We start from the raw sequence: 21,215 nt of genomic DNA on the forward strand, positions 1-21,215 counted from the left end.
TTTCTTTTATGTACTTGGATTGGGTAATGAAAATCTCATTTTCCATTTGCAGTATTTGTAAGCCTATAAAATACTTTATCTCACTGATTAATGACATCTCAAATTCTTTGCTCTTTTCATTTCCAAATTTCTTGCATAGAGAGTCATTTCCACAAAATATAATATCATCAACAAATATGGCTGAGATCAGTATTCCATTTTCATCATTCTTCATGTACATGTTGTTGTTCTCACTTGTCCTTATAAAACTAATCTTAATCAAATAAGAGTGCAATCTCTCATACCATGCTCTAGGTGCTTGTTCTAGACCATATAAATCTTTTTTCAATTTACATACCCGATCTTTATTATTGTCTTCAACAAATCCTTCAGGTTGTTCAATGAAAACTTCTTCTTCTAATATTCCATTCAAAAATGTAGATTTGACATCCATTTGATATACCTTGAAGTTCTTGAAAGCAGCATATGCCAACAATGTTCTTACTTCTTCAAGTCTAGCAGCAGGTGCAAAAGTTTCACCATAATCAATTCCTTCTTCTTGGGCATAACCTTTGAAAACTAGTCTTGCTTTATTCCGAATGACCTCACCTTTTTTATTTAGCTTGTTTCTAAAGATCCACTTTGTACCGATTACATTTTTGTCCTTCAGTCTTGGGACTAGTGTCCATGTGGCATTCTTCTTGATTTGATCAATCTCTTTTGTCATAGCATTTATCCAATCTTCACTATTAAATGCCTCTTTCAATATTCTCGGTTCAAATTTAGATATCAAACATGTGTTCTATCTCAGTTTGTTCCTTGTCATCACTAGATCATCCTTATCTCCTATAATATGACTTGGTGCATGATGTCTTGTAACATACTTGGCTAATATAGGCTCAGTAGGCTTTGTATCTGTATGATCTTCTTCATCACTCGGTAACTGGATATTTTCTTCATTTTCTTCAACAGTTATCTCGGCAGGACTTCTCGATTGCACATAGACAAATTCGTCATAGTATTTTGGTTCTTTGGAATTCCCTTCATCATTTCTTTCTACAAATTCTTCAATTTTCACATTTTCACTTTCTACTATTTTTTTAGATGATTTGATGAGATATTTAAATGCTTTGCTTCTAGAAGAATATCCTAGAAATGTTCCTTCTTCACTTTTCTGATCAAACTTTCCATTTCTATCATCTTGATGAACATAGCATTTACTTCCAAAGATCTTAAAATAGCTTACATTATGTTTCTTGCCATACCAAATTTCATAAGGTGTCTTCAAAGTACCTTTCTTCAATTGAACTCGGTTCAAGGTGTAAACAGTTGTGCTTATTTCTTCTCTCCAAAATGTTTGTGGAACCTTCTTTTCAATCATCAGTGTTCTAGCACAATCCACAATTGATCTGTTTCTTCTTTTAGCTATTCCATTCTGTTTTGGAGTTCTCGGTGCAGAGACTTGTCTTTTTATACCATGATCATTTAAAAATAGGTTGAACTCATCAGATGTGAACTCTCCTCCTCTATTTGATCTAAGACATTTCAGTTGTCTTCTTGTTTCATTTTCAACTCTAGCCTTGTACGATTTAAACATTTGAAAAGCTTCTGATTTTTCTTTTAAAAACATTACTAACATCATCCTTGAATAGTCATCCACAAATAATATGAAATACTTATCACCATAATAACTTTGAACTTTCATAGGACCACAAAGATCAGTGTGCACAAGATCTAAAATTCCCTTAGAAGTGTAAAACTTACTTGTAAAGCTTGATCCTATCATCTTACCCATCTGGCATCCTCAGCACATAGCATTCTCAGGTTTTTCAAGACTCGGTAGACCTCTTACTTGGTGCTTATTACTTATTTTGATCAGATTATCAAAATTAACATGAGAAAACCTTTTATGCCATAACCAGGTATCATCAATCTTTGCATGCAAACACTTATTGTGAGTTGAGTTAAGGTGAAATGTATTGTCTTTTGTTTGTGCCCCTATAGCAGCTAACTTTCCATTCTTGTCATGAACTTTGACAATTCCTTTCTGAAATTCTATTCGGTAACTTGTGTTGTTTAGCTATGCTGCACTCAACAAATTGTATTTCAAACCTTCAACCCAATAAACATCATTGCATCTTGCATTATCAAGAAGTGTTATGGATCCTTTACCTCTTACCAGACATGGTGCATCATTACCAAATCTAACATAGCCTCCATCATAATCTTCTAGCATAATAAACTTGTGTTTATCTCCTGTCATATGATGTGAGCATCCACTATCTATAATCCAAGAATCATTAGTGTTTATGTGAGATATTAGGGATTTTTCTTCATACCTTTCTTCATTCGATCCATCCTTGATAACCACATAAACAACTTCCTCTGTATCAATCTCATTTGATTTATCATTGTTGGATTCCTCATCAGCAATTAAGCATGTCTTTCTATCTCTTCTTCTAAAGTCTTGGTGTCCTCTGTAATGGTTATCTTTCTGTCTGTCATCTCGGTAATCTCTCTTTTCAGTAAAATCTTTGTTAGGACAGTTAGAAGCCATATGTCCAATCTTATCACAATTGAAACATTTCAAAGGTAGTTTTCCTTTATACTTACCTTTCCCTCTTGGTAACCTTTTGGCCAATAGTGCTTCAAACTCTTCTTGCTTTCTAATTTCTTCATACAGTTTGTGTACCTCCTCCATGTTCTTCCAAAATATTTCACTTGCTCCACTGTGATCTCCTTCAGAGTACTTATACTTTCTTTCATTGTAATCATTAGATTCATTCAGATGAAAAGAACTAAATGCAGATTCAAGTTTATTTGCTGATGACCCACTGTTATCAAAATTACTTAACTCAAAAGCATGTAGCTTACCAATAGTAGCATCCAAGGAAACTGGCATATTAGGTACAGACCTCAATTCATTGATTGTAGAGACTTGGATTGCATAGGCAGGTAGAAGGGTTCTTAACAACTTACTTGTTACATCCTTTTCTTCAATAGTTCCTCCTGCTCCTTTGATTTGATTTACAATCTCCTTTAGTCTAGTACTGTACTGAGCTATGTTCTCACCTTCATTCATCCTTATAGATTCAAGTTGTCCTCTTAAACTATCTACTTTTTCTCTTTGAACATGTTCATCTCCTCCATATACAGATATGATCTTAGTCCACATTGCCTTTGCATTAGTACATCCTTCTAGATCATTAAACTCTGAATCGGTCAATGTAGATGTTATTTCAATCATTGCTTGAATATGTTCTTGCTTTTTTTTTATCTCTTCCATAGTCAATGGATAGGTGCTCGGTGCAACAAAATCATTCTACAGATAGTATATAGCATATTCTCCAACTCCTGATAGATTTAGCTTCATCCTTTTCTGCCATGTAGAGAAACTTGACTTATTCAGCTAAGGTGCATCCCTCTTATACATCTTTGGATCTTTAACTCAAGTGCCTTTAAACTTTCCTTTTGGAGTCCAAAGCTCTGATACCAATTGATAGTTATGATACTTAATATAAGTATAGATCCAATAGCCAACAAGATGAGAGGGGGGGGTGAATAATACAAACTTAATCATCTATAAAAACATCAGATTCAACCTCGGTAACATATATATCAGTCATATAACCAAAAACAATCAAACATGCAAACTCAAAAGCATATGAACAATATAAGCCTCATAACACTAGATTTAACGTGGAAACCCAAATAGGGAAAAACCACTATGGGATTTCGGACCCACTAAGAAATATACTCTTCTAGAGTATGCTCGGTTAAAAGAAAATCCTGTTAAAGATTACAAACACATTCCTAGATGTGACCCAGTTAAGGGATTTCCCTCAGATCTGTTAGGATCTTCACTTTGTTAGAAGTGACCTTGTCAAAGGATTTCAAACACTCAATCAAAATGTCACCTTGGTAGAGGATTTACATATAAGACTATTAAGTCCACTCAGTTAAGAGATTTTTTGTCACTTTCACAAAATAACAGTAATAAAAATCTATCTGCAACTTCACATCTAAAATGCTAAAGCAGATTCCTATTTGTTCAGTACAATCTAGACATAGAACTAATCTTGTCTATCTGCTGGGCATCAATACTTTGTTATTCTAATAGGTCTTCAAGCTTCTGTGCTTGTTAATCACTATGTAGCATCCCTGTGCATACACTTGCTTGCATACCTTGTTTATCAACAGTTTCCTATTTATAAACAATCTTCTAACCACTTAATCTTCTTGATCACATTTCCTATGATCAATCATAGCCATCAGATCTTCAATCTTGTCCAGATTCATTGTATCTTTCAATCTGAAAATGTTTTACCCCACCTTGGAACTTGTGTTAGGGTAATGCGGTTCAATCTGAACTGTAGATCTTCTTGCCGACTTTCCATTGCCTTAGATTCATTAACAAACTTCTTCCATGGATTACCAATCATTGATCCGCTCTAGCTCATCAGCTTCTTTCATTAAATATCACATATAAACATTTAATGCATTCTGTTATAGCTTGGTTGTAACTCGGTGAATGCTAAACTTCACTCAGTAGACATTATAGCGATAACCTTAGGGTTTACCGACTAGATTCCTTAGGGTTTATCGACTAGGTTCTTTGCTTGATAACATAGTATAGTATTAACCTTTACATTTTACAAAATATGTATGATGTTAAAACAATCTAAAACATCATGATCTCATCATTGTCTGACTCGGTAGTAGTTGCCCATTGAATAACTTTTCCCCTTATTCATCATATTCTTTCCTGTGTCTTTTACCAACTTCTTTATAATCTTCATATCATACTTCTCAAGATATGGCAACATCATACTGAATTAGAAAATCAATTTCTTGACATCAATGACAAAATAATAATATCAAGATAGTAAAACATCTTTAATCAGTTATGTCCATAATCATCAACAACCTTGTCAATATCCTTATTGAAATGTCAACAATCTTTCATTGTCTATTATAATGTAATATTGCCAACAGTGATGTGATAATTGGTGTAATTGATACTTGTCTATAGATGAAAAGAGGTTAGACTTATGTGTGATGACTATTCTGAATGTTGTCATTGATGACAACTATGTTTTCTTGTCATCCATATTATACAATGCAATCGATAAGAGCTAACTGATAAACAAACAATTTCATCAAAACCAATAAGAAGGTCCTTAACCAGTAAATTGACAGATAGAGTCTCAAACCAAAAACCGGTACAAGAAATACATGAAGGATGAAGCAATGCATTTTTGAAAGAATATCAAAGACTACTAGATAAAGTTGTACTCATGATCCAATAGGATGATTTGATTTGGTTTACGAATTTTCTTTCAGAGAATAGTTGTGATGGAAAAAATGTAATCGATAGTGATGCAAGTCACTGAGATGAGTAAAACTGCATAGATTTGGATTAGTTGTGCTGGTGGCCAACCTAATTAATGTGTTCATTGCAAGATTATCTAGATGCATTGAACCTAGGTAATTGTAACAAGGTTCTATCTGACCTAATGACATTTAAAATATGTGTGATGAAGTATGCATGTATATAGAATGAAGAATGAATATGAATGAATGAATGTGTGAAGAAAGATAGCGATGTTGGAATCCAATAACACTGAGAGGGGGGGATGAATCAGTGTTATACCAAATGGATTAATTTTAGACTTATTATAAAATGCATACACCAACCGGTATACCGATACATATACGATTGAAAGAAGTAAAGAAACCAATAAGACAATCACATAAATGAGAATCATAACTCAAAATTATATGTGGAAAGATTCAAAGACAAAAAAAAATAGTGGGACTTACGGGAGAAGTGTTGAGCTGCTAAGATAGCATCTTCTATGCCAAAATACAATTCCAATTTAAGCTCTGTCTATTCTGATCTGAAACCCTAAACCCTTTACCAGAATAAACCTTACATAAATATCCTCACATACATAGTCTCTCTGATATATTTCTCATTATATAACATTCAGATATCCATCATCTTTCCTATCATCTTGTCTATATCAAAATGATCTAATCCAATTGACCTATATATCCTATACAACTTAACATGCCTTATATCAACTTACAAAGATTATTACAATATCAAATTACATGTCGGCTAGATAACATAAATGCATGAATATCAAAAGCAACTGATGATACCAGATCCAAGAGATGTAGTCCTCCAATATCGATAAGCATATTCTAAACCATGTCAGCCTACATTACCGATAACCAAAGAAATCCTTCTATCTTGCTAGTGTCGTCGTTGGTGTAGTGTCTGTGAAGTGCCTGTCAATACACAAATGAACCGAAACATGAAGCCGAAACAAAATACCATGTTTCCATCAATGACAACATAGTGAAACCAACCAATTGAGTGTCAATTGACAACAAGAAAATCTTGTATTTTCTATTAGTGGGAAGATGAGAGGAGTCGAGAGATGAATTTTTTGTGATATTATAATGTTCTGGAGTGGATCTTATTAGACACAAAAGGTGTTATATTGAGATTATTTGTACTTTTTATCTCCCTAAGAGTTTTAGTAAGAAAATCCGAATACAAGGTCACTCCTGACAGGGTGCAGTCCGATCCTAATAGTTCTGATCATGAAATCCTCTAACTAGGTGACACATTAAGTTATGTTTGCAAATCCTAGTAACTTGGGTAGCTCCTAACAGGGCTGGTCCTCACTGACCTTATTTTATAGCTCTTAACTGGGCTTAGACACCTCTAACATGGTGTGCCCCTAACCAGGAGTTGAGACCTTAACTGGTCATATCTCTATACTGCAGATAGTTCATCTTGTGGGTACTAATTCCCACCATGGTTTTTTCCATTTGGGTTTTGCACGTATATTCTATTGTGTCATGTGGTTTATGTTTCATGTGGTTATTGTATACTTGGTATTATTTATTTTATTCTTATTGAGTTTTAAGTTAGTAAAGTTGATTATCAGATTTGCATTATTTTTACTTGCACTTATTCACCCCCCTCTCAGTGCCTTATAAGTTCACAATAGACGAAACCAAATCTAGTAAGATTACTATGGCTACCATAGTGGATATAAAGAGACAAAAATGGTTGTACTAATGGGATTTCTTAGATGGCCTATAGATTGGGGAAACGATGAGCTAGTGGAGTCATCATGCTAATCAACGTCTACTAGTTTGAAATAGTGAAAGCAAATGAGTTTTAAATAAATTAGAGGATGATTTGTACAAACCACATGTGAATTAATTCATGAAACCTTTCTTATTAATGAATTATCTCTTGAAAATTTAGAATGTGGCATTACTACATGCTTCAAGCAACCAAAACATAGTCACAATAGTTGATATGTAGATTCAAAATGACAAAAAAACCAATTGCAATGGCAAAATTATATAGAATTGGATGTTAGATTTATGAGGAAAAATTGTTGTTCCTCATTTTTCTCCTTAATATTTAGTAGTGACTCATCTCTTTAATTGTAAATTGCTTAACCTTCCTCTATCATGGACACCCCAATTCAACTACTCGAGGATAAAAGGCAGATGTTCTTTGTGGGTGAGGTTTTTGAGAAAAGGCTCAAAGCGACGAATTGGTAATGCATGTAGTCAAAGTCATGTTAGGGGAGGAATTTTTGATCTTAGATGATAGGCACAAAGTCAATATAAATATCATTAAGATTTTTTTGGTGGTGGTGCTAATGGCAGTGAGTCTAAAATTGGTGCTAAGACTTTATGTTGAATGATCTTTCAGGACTCCTTCCAAGGTGACATGGATTATGTGCTTGCAAATGTTGATAGAGATATAAATATCAAGCTACCATAGGATTACTTATATCTTCAACAAGATGGGAAGGAGGTATGTATATTTCCCATCATCACTACTTTTGACCTAGAGGCCTTTGAAGAATGGAAGCTAGCCATCATCAAAATGATCACTTTTCTAAAAAGATTAATGCATATAATGATGAATGAGGGAGGTGAATAGTTGTAGGCCTATAAGAAGGCAAAATGACTGAAGAGAGAAGGGGATGAGGATGAATTTAATGTGACCATCAAAGAGGTGCCACTAAGGATGATTGTTGAGGACCTAGGTGCAAGGGGAAAGGAACATGTACATGTTGCAATTGGTGACATAACTTTTTTTGTCTAATAGTTAATACTTTGTGGTTTTGGTAGTAGTTTTTTGGTATATGCTATCTAGGGCAGTGATGGCACCTTTTTTGATATGGATGCCAAGTGTATTGAATATGTTAACAAGATGTATAGGGTTAGTCTAGTTGCACCATTCAAGCGGTTGGTGAGATTTCTTTTTCTTTTAGGTAGAATGGGAGGCATTTGCTAGAGTTTGGGGGTCTCTATAGATAGATAGATTGTTGATAGATATAATATGTAATGCAAACTTTGATATCAATATAATGAGTGTTGGCCCTTACCAACTATTAATTTACCCCAAAAAACTTTCTAAATGAATTTAGAAAAAACAAATTTACAAAACCTATTTTTATATTTTAATTTTAATTTTAATTAATGTAGCATCGTAAATTGTACGCACTTGCTAGGGTGGTACAATTTCACACCTAGTTTAGCACTCGCCTTGGCGCATTTTGCATTTTGCATTGCATTTCCCCTTTAGCACTTAATTAATTAAATTAATTAGGTCTAAGGTTCTATTTCATCATCTTCCACATCATAAAGTTGGGCTCTTTCATTAAAGTGTGCCCCTTTCATTTTATTCCTCCAATACATCATTTAATCAAAAACCCTAATTAGGTCCTATTTTGAACTTGGGGGCTTTATTTCGAGGGTCAAAACATCTTGAAATCACCTGTAACTTCAGGATTCTCTCTAAAATCATCATATCCGATGGCCCTAAAAATTTGGTGAAAAGTTACTGGGACCATGGTGCCCAGAGTGCACACGGTCCCGAACATTTTTCTCAAAATTTTAGGAGCGCAATCCAATCATAAAATAAAGCTTAACCCCAAGAAATTGGCGGGAGATTCAATCTCTAGGTCAGCCAAAAGTTGAAATTAAGACCTAGGGTTTCATATATAAGAGCTCTCTTTCTTCATTTGAAAGGATCCGAATTTTGGTTTCAAGGACCTTTTATGCAGTGAAAGAGCAGATCTTTGAAGACTTCAATAACATTCAATATCCGTCCATCAAGAATTCATCAATTTCATTCATCAATTTCATTTAGGGCTTTGAAGGCATTGAAGAGCAATAAGGGATCACCGACTGAAGATTGGCTTGTACCCCTCCCTTGGGGTTGGGTATGATTTCATGTTGCTTTCATGTCTTTGCATAAGCCTCATTATATCATTTGTATTCATGCTTTAAATCATTTTGCATCTTGCTTTGGAGCATTTACATTATCATTTACAAGCAATTAGGGTTTACTTTCTAGGTTGCTCTAGTTTGCTTACTTGCATTTTAGGATCTTGCACACACACAAGGTCTGCACACACACTACTTTTACAATACAACTTGGCTATTCGTGGAGGTGGAAATCACCAAAGTGGGGGTTTGACTAAGGTAAAACCCTATATAGCTGCCCACCATACCTTTTCAGATATAAGTGCAGATTTCAGGATTCAAACGAGGCCGCAAGTTGCAGATCTGATGGAAGCAGACCGAGACAGAACTTCACACCAAATTCCAACCCAAAAAGCTAGGATAGGGGCATGGGGCACTTTGGTCCTACTAGGACAGGGGCGCTAGGTGCCCTGGTCCCTAGGACAGTGGTGCTGGGTGCCCTGGTCCCTCTGTCAGACAACAAGTTTCAGCATTTTTGACAGCTTTTCAGGTTGCAGAACAGCAGTTTCAGGAGCAGTTTCAAGGGTAGAATTAGGACAATGGCGCCCGCACCCACGTCCTGAACATTTTCACTCAGATTTTAACTCTGGGTATGCATCTGCATTCTTGTCTTGTCCTTGTGTTTATAGCTTTTCATTATTTAAACTCAATTCTGCGATCTTGTTATTAGTTCATACTTACACTTTGGGGTTAGGAATTGAACTTGCATCATTTTATCTTTCAATTACAACAAAGGAATAGAAACCCTAATAGGTAGCCCATGGCTCTCTCTCTTCCACAAAAAGAAGTAGCTAATTGTGTGATACCTCTAGGCTCTTTCGTATTGCACAATGTGTGTCAAAAGGTAGGATTAGGGCATGTTAACCTAGTCTCGCTTTTTCCCCTACACATTTTGGTGAACCCGACGTGAAACTATTATTGCTTTCTCTTGCATTTAATTTTTTAGATCTAGATCTAGATTTAGTGTGTTTCATTTAAGTTTCATTTTTCATTAAAAAAGAAGAGAAAAAAAAAAGGGAAAAGAAAGAGTGTGTTTCTTTGTTTCTTTGCATTGTGTGTTTAAGTTTTATGCAATTTTTATTTCAAAATGTCAGATTTTTATTTGCAAGATTTTCATATTTATGATGATGTATGCAATTATGTTGATTATGAGTATATCCAAGATGAATTAGATGAAGCTTTAGATGAGTTTTTGAACCCTAAAGATACCAAACCTTCATTTTACCAAAAACTCATAAACATTGTTACTATACCATTTCAGTGTGATGAGAAAGATAAGTCGAATGATTCCTCTCAAGGGTACATTCCTATCAACTCTTCCACTAAATCTAGTAACATGGTTGTTTTCAATGATCCCCTCTATGAAGAGATGTCTCCTTTTGAATAAAAAGATAAACCTTTTAATCGATATGATCATGCTTTGTTGGATGATGCTCTTGATGACTTTGTGGCTTTATCGAAATCTTTAAACAAGAACAAAACTTCTAAATCAATTAACATGATAAACTGGAATGAGCATAATAAGCCTCTCTTTGAAGTCCAAGGTGCTTATCCTTCTCCCACCTCTCCTTACTATCCAAGGAGGGTATGGTCATGATTCTTTTCTTACTCTGAATAAACCTATCATCACTATGCAAGGAAGAAAACCTATAAGTCCTTATAGTTATACCAAGCAATTAACTAGAGAGAGTTATCATGTGGTTGCTCATACTTATAATACTAGAAATAATAGGCAGCCTAATCCTCCTCCTGTTACTCCAGTTTCTCTTCCTAATCCTCAACTAATTCTTCCGCAAGCTCCATGTATTTCACAAGTTATTGGTAAGGAATATGATCTCATAGAACAACTTAAAGCTACCCCTGCTAAGATATCCCTTTGGGATTTGATCCACAGTTCTTCCACTCATCATGGAATGTTACAAGATGCCTTGAAAGATTTGAATGTTCCTCCACCTAATACATCTAGTAATATAGTGTCTTTGGTTAACTCTGTGATGAATCCTAAAGCTCAAATTGTGTTTACTCAAGATGAATTGCCTACTACTAAAATTCAACATCAATATGATCCCTTGATGATTGTGGTTATCATAAATGACACTGCTATAAGACGAACACTGGTAGATAATGGCTCTGGCCTTAATGTGTGTAGCATTAATCTATTGCATAAGATGAATGTGGATACATCCCTTATTGAGCTTGACTCTCATCCCATTCAAGGCTTTGATAATGTGGCTAAGTCTTCATTAGGTATTATCACCTTACCCATCATAGTGGGACCTGTTACTTTGCCTACTCCTATCCATGTTATGTCAGGAAATCTAGCATACAACTTGTTATTAGGGAGACCTTGGATTCACAGTATGCAAGTTGTCCCCTCTACATTGCATAGACAAGTTAAATTTATTTATAACAATAAGACATATACCTTGATAGGTGATACTAATTTTCAAGCTTGTTTGCAAACATCTACTTCCAAAGGGAGTTCTTCTAAACCTTCCTCTTCTAGTGATGACTCTTTAAACAAGATACCTATGGATGAATCATCACCCTTTGATAATCAAAATTCTTTGGATGAGTCTAAAGTTCTTGAAGAAGATTCTTCTCAACTTGAATCTACACATGAAAATGCTTTTGATCCTGAGAAGTTTCTCACAGAAGACGATTGGGGATCTCTTGACTTTAATCCCACATTTGTTGGTGAGTATAGGGTTCCTCCTAGAGAGCTTAAAGTTAAAAAGAAGGAAGAAACTAAAGATCAATCAACCTTACCTGAACCTATAAACAATAATTTTGTGGCCCCTTCTCAAACTTCTTCTCCTCACACCTCTAATTCTGAAGAATTTGATTCTTTGTCTTATGAAAAACCACCTTCTCTTTCTGAAATGGCTAATTGTTATGGTCGTCGTTTTCATATTTTAGCTAAGTATGGGTATAATGGAAATGGTTGTGGCACTCATGAACAAGGGATAAAGGTTCCTCTAGGGAATAATCTTTATGATGAGACCTTTGGACTTGGTTATAATCCCTGCAAGCGCACTAAAGCTTCTAAGAGACCATGTATTAGTGTTAATGTTATTTCTACGTCTCTACCAATGAGACACCCTGAGTATATTGATGGGGATCCTTCATGTGCCTATGCTTTGGATTTCTTTCCTACCGATGATGCTTTAGGTGAGTTTTTGGGAGCATACGACACTCTTCCTTGTTATCATCACAATAGGGGATTTCCTTATTGTTTGAACATTGAAGCTTATTTTGGAAGAGAGATTGATAATGATGAGATTGTGGAAGAATCCCCTCAGTTAAAGGATATTCCTCAACAAAGTAATCTTCTCATAAGTGACACCATTGATGTTAAGATGGATCCTTGCAATGAAGAAAAAGTTATTAAAATTGGAAAGTGTTTGGATGAAGAAGAACAAAAACAATATGCAGATTTATTGCAAGAATTTCCTGAGATCTTTGCTTGGACATACTCTGACATGCCTGGTATAGATCCTAAGATTGTTACTCATAATATTGTCTTAGTTCCCGATGCTAAGCCTGTGAAACAAAAGATTCAAAAAATGAATCCTAAGGTAGCTCTGCTTGTTAAAGCTGAGATTGAAAAATTATTGGAGGCTGGATTTATCCGCCCTATTGATTATTCCCCGTGGATTTCAAATATTGTCATTGTGGCTAAATTAGATAATAAAATAAGAATGTGTATCAACTTTCAAGATTTAAATAAGGCTTCTTTAAAAGATGATTTCCCTCTCCCAAACATTGACATGATATTTGATTCTACAACAGGACATGCTTTGTTATCCTTCATGGATGGTTTTTCAGGATACAATCAAATTTTCATTAATCCTCAAGATCAATTCAAAACTGCTTTCACCACTCCTTGGGGTACGTTTTGTTGGGTGATGATTCCTTTTGGACTTAAAAACGTCGACGCAACTTATCAACGAGCGATGACCCTTATCTTTCATGATTATATGCATAAGATTTTAGAAGATTATGTTGATGATATTTTAGCCAAATCCATTCTTCGTATAGATCATATTAAGATCCTTCGTCAAATCTTTGAAAGAATTCGTAAATATCACATGCGCTTGAATCCCCGAAAATGTGTTTTTGGTGTGGATAGTGGAAAACTATTAGGATTCATAGTTTCGCATCCTGGGATTGAGGTGGACACTAAGAAAATAGATGCTATTGTCAACATGCCACCTCCTAGAAATGTGTCTCAACTCAAAAGCTTACAAGGAAAGATTCAAGCTATTCGTAGGTTCGTATCTCAACTTGTGGATCGTACTTTTCCTTTTACTCAACTTCTCAAAAAGAATATCACTTTTCAATGGAATGGAGATTGTCAACAAGCATTTGAAGATTTAAAAGTATATTTGTCTAATCCTCCTATCCTTCAACCTGCCGAACCTTCTAAACCCTTTCTTCTTTATATAGCTGCTTCCTCTCATGCTCTCACAGCATTATTGGCACAACATGATAAAGATGATAAGGAATGTCCAATTTATTATATAAGTCGTACCTTACTTGATTATGAGACCTGATATTTTGTGATAGAAAGATAATGCTTGGCCTTGGTGTTTGCGACTTAGAAATTGAGACATTATCTTTTAAATTCAAAAGTCCACGTCATGGTAAAGTTTGATCCTTTGAAGCATCTTTTCTCTAAAACTGATTTATCAGGACACCTAGCTAAGTGGGTTATGATGTTAACTAAATTTGACCTTAAATTTGTTTCACAAAGAGCAATTAAAGGGCAAGCATAGACTGATCACTTAGTTGAGGCCCCTTCACCTTTCTCCTTCCCTAACCCTGAGTCTTTTCCCGATTACTTCATTCTTTGTATAGAGAAAGATGAAACTTGGGAGTTATACTTTGATGGCTCTAAGTGTCATACGGGATCGGGGGTAGGTGTTGTTCTAATTTCTCCTACAAAGAAATCCATTCCTTTATCTTATCATCTCAATTTCCTATGTACCAATAACATTGCTGAGTATGAGGCTCTTATAGCAGGAATAAAGGCAACCTTGGCTTTGAATGTAAAGCACATACATATTTATGGAGATTCACAATTGATTATAAGACAAGTAATAGGACTGTATCAAGCAAAACAAGACAAATTATCACAATATAAAGACCTTGCTATCTCTTTGTTACAAAAATTTGATTCTTATACCATGGAACCTGTTCCTTGAAAAGATAATTGACATGCAGATGCAATGGCATGTGTGGCTTCTCTTGTATCTTTAGAGGACCCTATGGTCGATCTTAAATTTGTTATTCACAACCTTATTTCTCTAGCTATTGTAGATGATTCTAACTTGATGACATGTTGTGACTTTATAGACTCAGATGAATGGTATTCGCATATCGTAAGATACTTGACCGATGGTACCTTTCCTGATTCCGCCAATAGGAACACTAGGGCTAGATTCCACAAGCTGTCTACTAGATATATCATTCTTTCTAATATTATTTACTGAAGAGGTTATAATGGTCTTCTCCTTCGTTGTCTTAACAAATCGGAAATCCCTATTGCTCTTGAAGAGGCACATTCAAGTGCCTATGGGGGGCATTTTGGAGGAAAATCCTTAGTTCAAAGATTGCTTCGTATGGGATACTATTGGCAAACTATGCAGAAGGATTATTTTTCATTTGTTAAGAAATGTCATCAATGTCAACAACACAATAATCTGATTCATGCTCCTGCCCAAAAACTTCGTTCTCATGTAGCTTCTTGGCCTTTCTCTACATGGGGGTTGGATCTCATTGGTAAAATATCTCCTCCTTCATCTCAAGGACACACTTTCATTATAACCACAACAGATTACTTTACAAAGTGGGTAGAAGTTGTTCCCCTTCGCTCTACTGCTGCTGAAGTGATTTGTCAATTTCTTCTAGAAAACATTATTTCTCGATTCGGGATACCTTCCACTATAATCTCAGATAATGGGAAATCATTTAAGAACAAGGACATGAAGAAATTCCTCGAGAAATATCATATCAAACATCAATTTTCTACACCATACTATCCTCAATCAAATGGTCAAGCCGAATCATCCAATAAGATAATTGAACAAATTCTTGGCAAAACCGTGAGTAAGCATGGCAAGGATTGGAGTACTCAGCTAATCTTATGCTCTTTGGGCCTACTGAACAAGTGTACGAATTGCTACAGGAACTACCCCTTATAATCTTGTTTATGGTGCTGATGCTGTTATGCCTTTAGAGTTAGAGATTCCATCACTTAGAGTTTCTCTCAAAGGTATAGTAGATGATGGCTCTTATAGAGAACAAAGACTTCAACAACTTGAGATGCTTTATGAACAGCGTATAAATGCTCTTGAGCATATTCAAGCATATCATAAAACTCTACAACGAAGCTATAATGATAAGGTTATTCAACGTTCCTTCTCAGTAGGTGACTTAGTTCTCTATGAGAATCAGCGCAATGTGAATGCCTTACCTAAAGAAAAGGGAAAATTTAGTCCTAATTGGCTTGGACCGTATATTGTTATTGAAGATTACAAATCAGGTGCTTACAAAATAGCAAATGTAGACGGTACGCCTCTTAAAGAACCTATAAATGCTATGCACTTGCATAGATACTATGCTTAATTCCTCATTCCTTATCTTTCATTTCATCTATCTTCTTTTCAGTTCTTCAAAATTGGGTAATATGTTAGCATATCTTGGTTAGAGCAAATAGAATTAAATGATATTGTGTTTAATCTATATTGCTTTGTTCTTGACAAGCGTATTTCTTTACTTTATAGTTTGTCTTGAATTCATTTATGTAAATTGCAAAAGATTTACATTTCCATTATGCTGGCATATTATACAATATCTTTATGTGTTAAGTAGAATCGTATCATGTTGTGTTTAAGTTTAAAATTAAATCACATTAGTTATATGATTCTTAGGCTTAACACATATTTCTTCTCTATCATTAATGTAGTACTTGATTAAATATTTTGTTTTAATTAAGTCACACATGTATCAATTTAATCATGGAGCATTGAGAAATCAATCACATGGAAATTAAAATCAGAACATACATGTACATCTACCAAATGTATTAACTTTAATCAAAATATACATTGTTTTAGGCATTAAAGATAACACGTTTGAGACAAAGAGAAGCATGTATATATATATATATATATATATCTGGATCATGTTTTCATATACAAAAGTAGGTCACTATACATCCAAAATGTGACCTATCCTACATCATGAGATCATCTCCCATCCCTAGGGCTAGTGGCTGGAGAGTGATGACTAGACGCTCCCTCCTGATCCGGCCATGAAGGTGGACCCATAGGTGTATAGCGTGATATAGACCATGGATGACTACAAGAGGAACTCCTACGATCCCTATCCATAAGGATGACGCGATACGAGGTAGCCTCAGCCTGAGCTGCTACTAGGTCACGCTGTGCCTGCTGAAGGTTCTCTGATAGAACTCTCTCTCTCTCCCTCCATATTTCCACCTGTACTCAAAATGGGGAAAACAAGTCCTCATGCCGACCCGCGTTCCCCTGAGGCCTATAAGCAACCTGTGAGGAACTAGGGATCTGTACCATCATGGAAATATCTATCATTGCTTGCTGGATCAAGGAACGCCACTCCTGCACATTAGCTGTAGTAGTAGAATAGATTTTGTATTAGTACCATTCTATATCATCAAAACATTAATCAATCAATATAAACCTACTATACCTGGATCTCCCTCATGCCAGTAGGGATCGTGATATGGTAGCATTTGTGACTGGGAACTACTAGGCTCCCCATGCTCAAATGATCTATGCACAATGGGTACAGGTTTCTGTGTCACCTCGTGTTCCCCCTTTTGGGGAATAAGAGGAGGATCCAAGGCTATGGTATCATCTCCTGAATGGTGGGGAGCTACATCTGACTCCTCCTCATCATCTCTATCATCCTCATCCTCATCTGCATCCTCACCCACATCCTTGTTCTCCTCATCATCATCTCTATCTATGTCATCCTCCTCTTCTTCCTCCTCCTCCTCTGCACTAGGCTGATCTCCTATGGGTGGATCAGGATCTCTTGCTTCCTCCGATCTGGATCCCTGATCCTCATCTTGGTCTCCATGTCTCCATGGACCTGGATGGCCTGTCGAGTAATCTGGTGGAAAGATAGGCCCTGGGTATGTCCTCACAAACCATGAGAGATACCTGCGCTATGCTCCGGGATCTATGGAGTAATCAGTGACCACATCCTAATCAGACCCCTCTATATCTGTAATCTCAATATCATTTTTCATAGGTCTCGCTACTACTCTGGGTCTGGGAAGGACTCGCGAGTGTTGAGTATGGATAGGTACATCGGCTAGAACACACTGCCCTAGCCCAAACTGCCTCCATACTTGGTCAAAGTAGAATGGGACTATGATATGTGAGTATCATCCTCTTAGTAGGCGGTTCCTCTATAAGCATGCTAGCTACATCTCCATTTCATCCCATCTATGCATCTACAGATACGGTCTCCATACTGTCACCTCAGTTGTAAATCTATCGAATATCAATCTCCAATATAGTAGATCCCCAAATCTCCACTCGCCGGTAAGTGGATAGGAAAACACCCTAGGTCGCTCGCTAGCTGCACTCATCAGATAGCCAACAGGCCTGGTGCATGTAAAGTGCTCAAATATCCACACCTACAGAAGTGTGCATGTCATCAAGCTACAACACTGTCCAAACACATACTCCTCGAGGTCATGATAGAGATGTGCAAGCATACTCTAACCCCAAGCATATACTCTCCTATGTCTCTCCCTAGCCCTGATGCACCATGTGAGACCCCCATGCATGTGCGTACCTCACCTATTAGGGCAGACAACTAGTGCAATGATGGCAATCATAAGACGTCTCACAAGGGGCACCTCTCTTGTAGGATGTAAGAGCTAACTGATCATGATGCGACCTCTAGTCTCACTCGGCATGACTCTCCCTATGTAGTATACTTGCTCCCTCTGATAGTCCTCCACTGACCAATCGGTCGTGTATGTCACAGTGGCTCCCCTGATAGGTAGGCGAAGTATGCGGTACACATCCTCAAGTGTAACCGTCATCCCTCCTACTAGGAGATGGAATGTACATGTGTCAGAATCCCATCTCTCCATAAGCGCTATCAACATCACAGGATGGAATCGAATGGCCGACATGAGGATTGCATACCATAAACCAACTATTGATAATGTATCCCTCTCTTCCTGAGTCAGCCGGGGAATCTAATCTCACAGACTACGAAGAATCTACCCCGCAGTGTGCTCTCTCATGTATGGGAGACCCTGCAATGCAAAAACATCAGTGTAATCAGTACTCAATCATCAAAATCATCTACACGAAAAATGAAAATTGTCGAACATCAAAAGCTAACCTTGACACCCCTTGCCAAGTCCTGATTGGGACCATGGCGCCCTTTAGGGACCATAGCGCCCTGAGAGGACCATGGCGCCCTTCAGGGACCATGGCGCCCTGAGAGGACCATGGTGCCCTTCAGGGACCATGGTGCCCTGAGAGGACCATGGCACCCCACAGGGACCATGGCACCCTCGGTGGGACCCAGGGTCAGATTCTAGGGCCCGCATTCGATCATAGAAAATCAAAGTCAACAAAAATTCAGAAAGTCAAAGTCAAAGTTCAGTCAACTCACCTCGTCCAGTGGCTCGTCACCGATCATGGCCTGTCACATGATCTCCATCCCTGTGGGATTCTCCAGTCATCATGAAGGCATGATGATGGCTATGTGGGCTCCGCTGCAATGAACAATACTTAGAAATCAACAAAGTGACAAATGCAATAGTCACTTTCAAGGTATATATTTTCATTCCTTTTCTTTCAAAACCCTAATTTTCCTCTATCACTCATTTCATCATAACTTGAGTTTGGGAGATGCGATTTTCAAACCGTTTGTTGTGTAGGAATCCTATTTTCATTCCCTTACTCTCGGGATGTTCCAAAACGTGCTTTGATGAAGCCTCTTTAGTGAACATCTCTCATCAATAATCTCTCACACAATTTGTCGTAAGTAAACATGCTATCCTGTTTCACCTCCCTAATAAGCAAGCCGAAACAGGGGGGGCATATAGCTACTCACAAATTTCATCACTTTCCTTAGTAAGCATTAGGTGATCTTGTGATCTAACGTGTGTTTTGTAGGGTGCGATTCCTAACTGTGTACTGCAAATACCGTTGGGGGCTTCGTTCGACAGACTTATGGATATATCCTTTTTCAAAAATGTTTACTTTCCTATACTTTAGCTTGCATATGCACGTAGTGTTCATATGACCGCTAAAGTGGGGGCTAAATGTAGCATCGTAAATTGTACGCACTTGCTAGGGTGGTACAATTTCACACCTAGTTTAGCACCCACCTTGGCGCATTTTGCATTTTGCATTGCATTTCCCCTTTAGCACTTAATTAATTAAATTAATTAGGTCTAAGGTTCTATTTCATCATCTTCCACATCATAAAGTTGGGCCCTTTCATTAAAGTGTGCCCCTTTCATTTTATTCCTCCAATACATCATTTAATCAAAAACCCTAATTAGGTCCTATTTTGAACTTGGGGGCTTGATTTCGGGGGTCAAAACATCTTGAAATCACATGTAACTTCAGGATTCTCTCTAAAATCATCATATCCGATGGCCCTGAAAATTTGGTAAAAAGTTGCCAGGACCATGGCACCCGGAGTGCACACAGTCCCGGACATTTTTCCTAAAATTTTAGGACCGCAATCCAATCATAAAATAAAGCTTAACCCCAAGAAATTGGCAGGAGATTCAATCTCTAGGTCGGCCAAAAGTTGAAATTAAGACCTAGGGTTTCATATATAAGAGCTCTCTTTCTTCATTTGAAAGGATCCGAATTTTGGTTTCAGGGACCTTCTATGCAGCAAAAGAGAAAATCTTTGAAGACTTCAATAAAATTCAACATCCATCCATCAAGCATTCATCAATTTCATTCATCAATTTCATTTAGGGCTTTGAAGGCATTGAAGAGCAATAAGGGATCACCGACTGCAGATTGGCTTGTACCCCTCCCTTGGGGTTGGGTATGATTTCATGTTGTTTTCATGTCTTTGCATAAGCCTCATTATATCATTTGTATTCATGCTTTAGAACACTTTGCATCTTGGTTTGGAGCATTTACATTATCATTTACAAGCAATTAGGGTTTACTTTCTAGGTTGCTCTAGTTTGCTTACTTGCATTTTAGGATCTTGCACACACATAAGGTCTGCACACACACTACTTTTACAATACAACTTGGCTATTCATGGAGGTGGAAATCACCAAAGTGGGGGTTTGACTAAGGCAAAACCCTAAATAGCCGCCCACCATACCTTTTCAGATATAAGTGCAGATTTCAGGATTCGGACGACGCTGCAAGTTGCAGATCTGACGGAAGCGGACCGAGACAGAACTTCACACCAAATTCCAACCCAGAAAGCTAGGACAGGGGTGCTAGGCACCCTGGTCCCTGGGATAGTGACGCTGGGTGCCCTAGTCCCTCTGTCAGACATCTAGTTTCAACATTTCTGACAGCTTTTCAAGTTGCAAAATAGTAGTTTCAGGAGTAGTTTCAGGGGCAGAATCAGGACAGTGGCGCCCGTGCCCCCGTCCCAAACATTTTCACTCAGATTTTAACTCTGGGTATGCATCTGCATTCTTGTCTTGTCCTTGTTTTTATAGATTTTCATTGTTTAAACTCAATTATGTGATCTTGTTATTAGTTCATACTTACACTTTGGGGTTAGGAATTGAACTTGCATCATTTTATCTTTCAATTACAACAAAGGAATAGAAACCCTAATAGGTAGCCCATGGCTCTCTCTCTTCCACAAAAAGTAGCCAATTGTGTGATACCTCTAGGCTCTTTCGT

The sequence above is a fragment of the Cryptomeria japonica genome, chromosome 10 (genome assembly GCF_030272615.1).
Source record: "Cryptomeria japonica chromosome 10, Sugi_1.0, whole genome shotgun sequence".
In the NCBI taxonomy this organism is placed as follows: domain Eukaryota; kingdom Viridiplantae; phylum Streptophyta; class Pinopsida; order Cupressales; family Cupressaceae; genus Cryptomeria; species Cryptomeria japonica.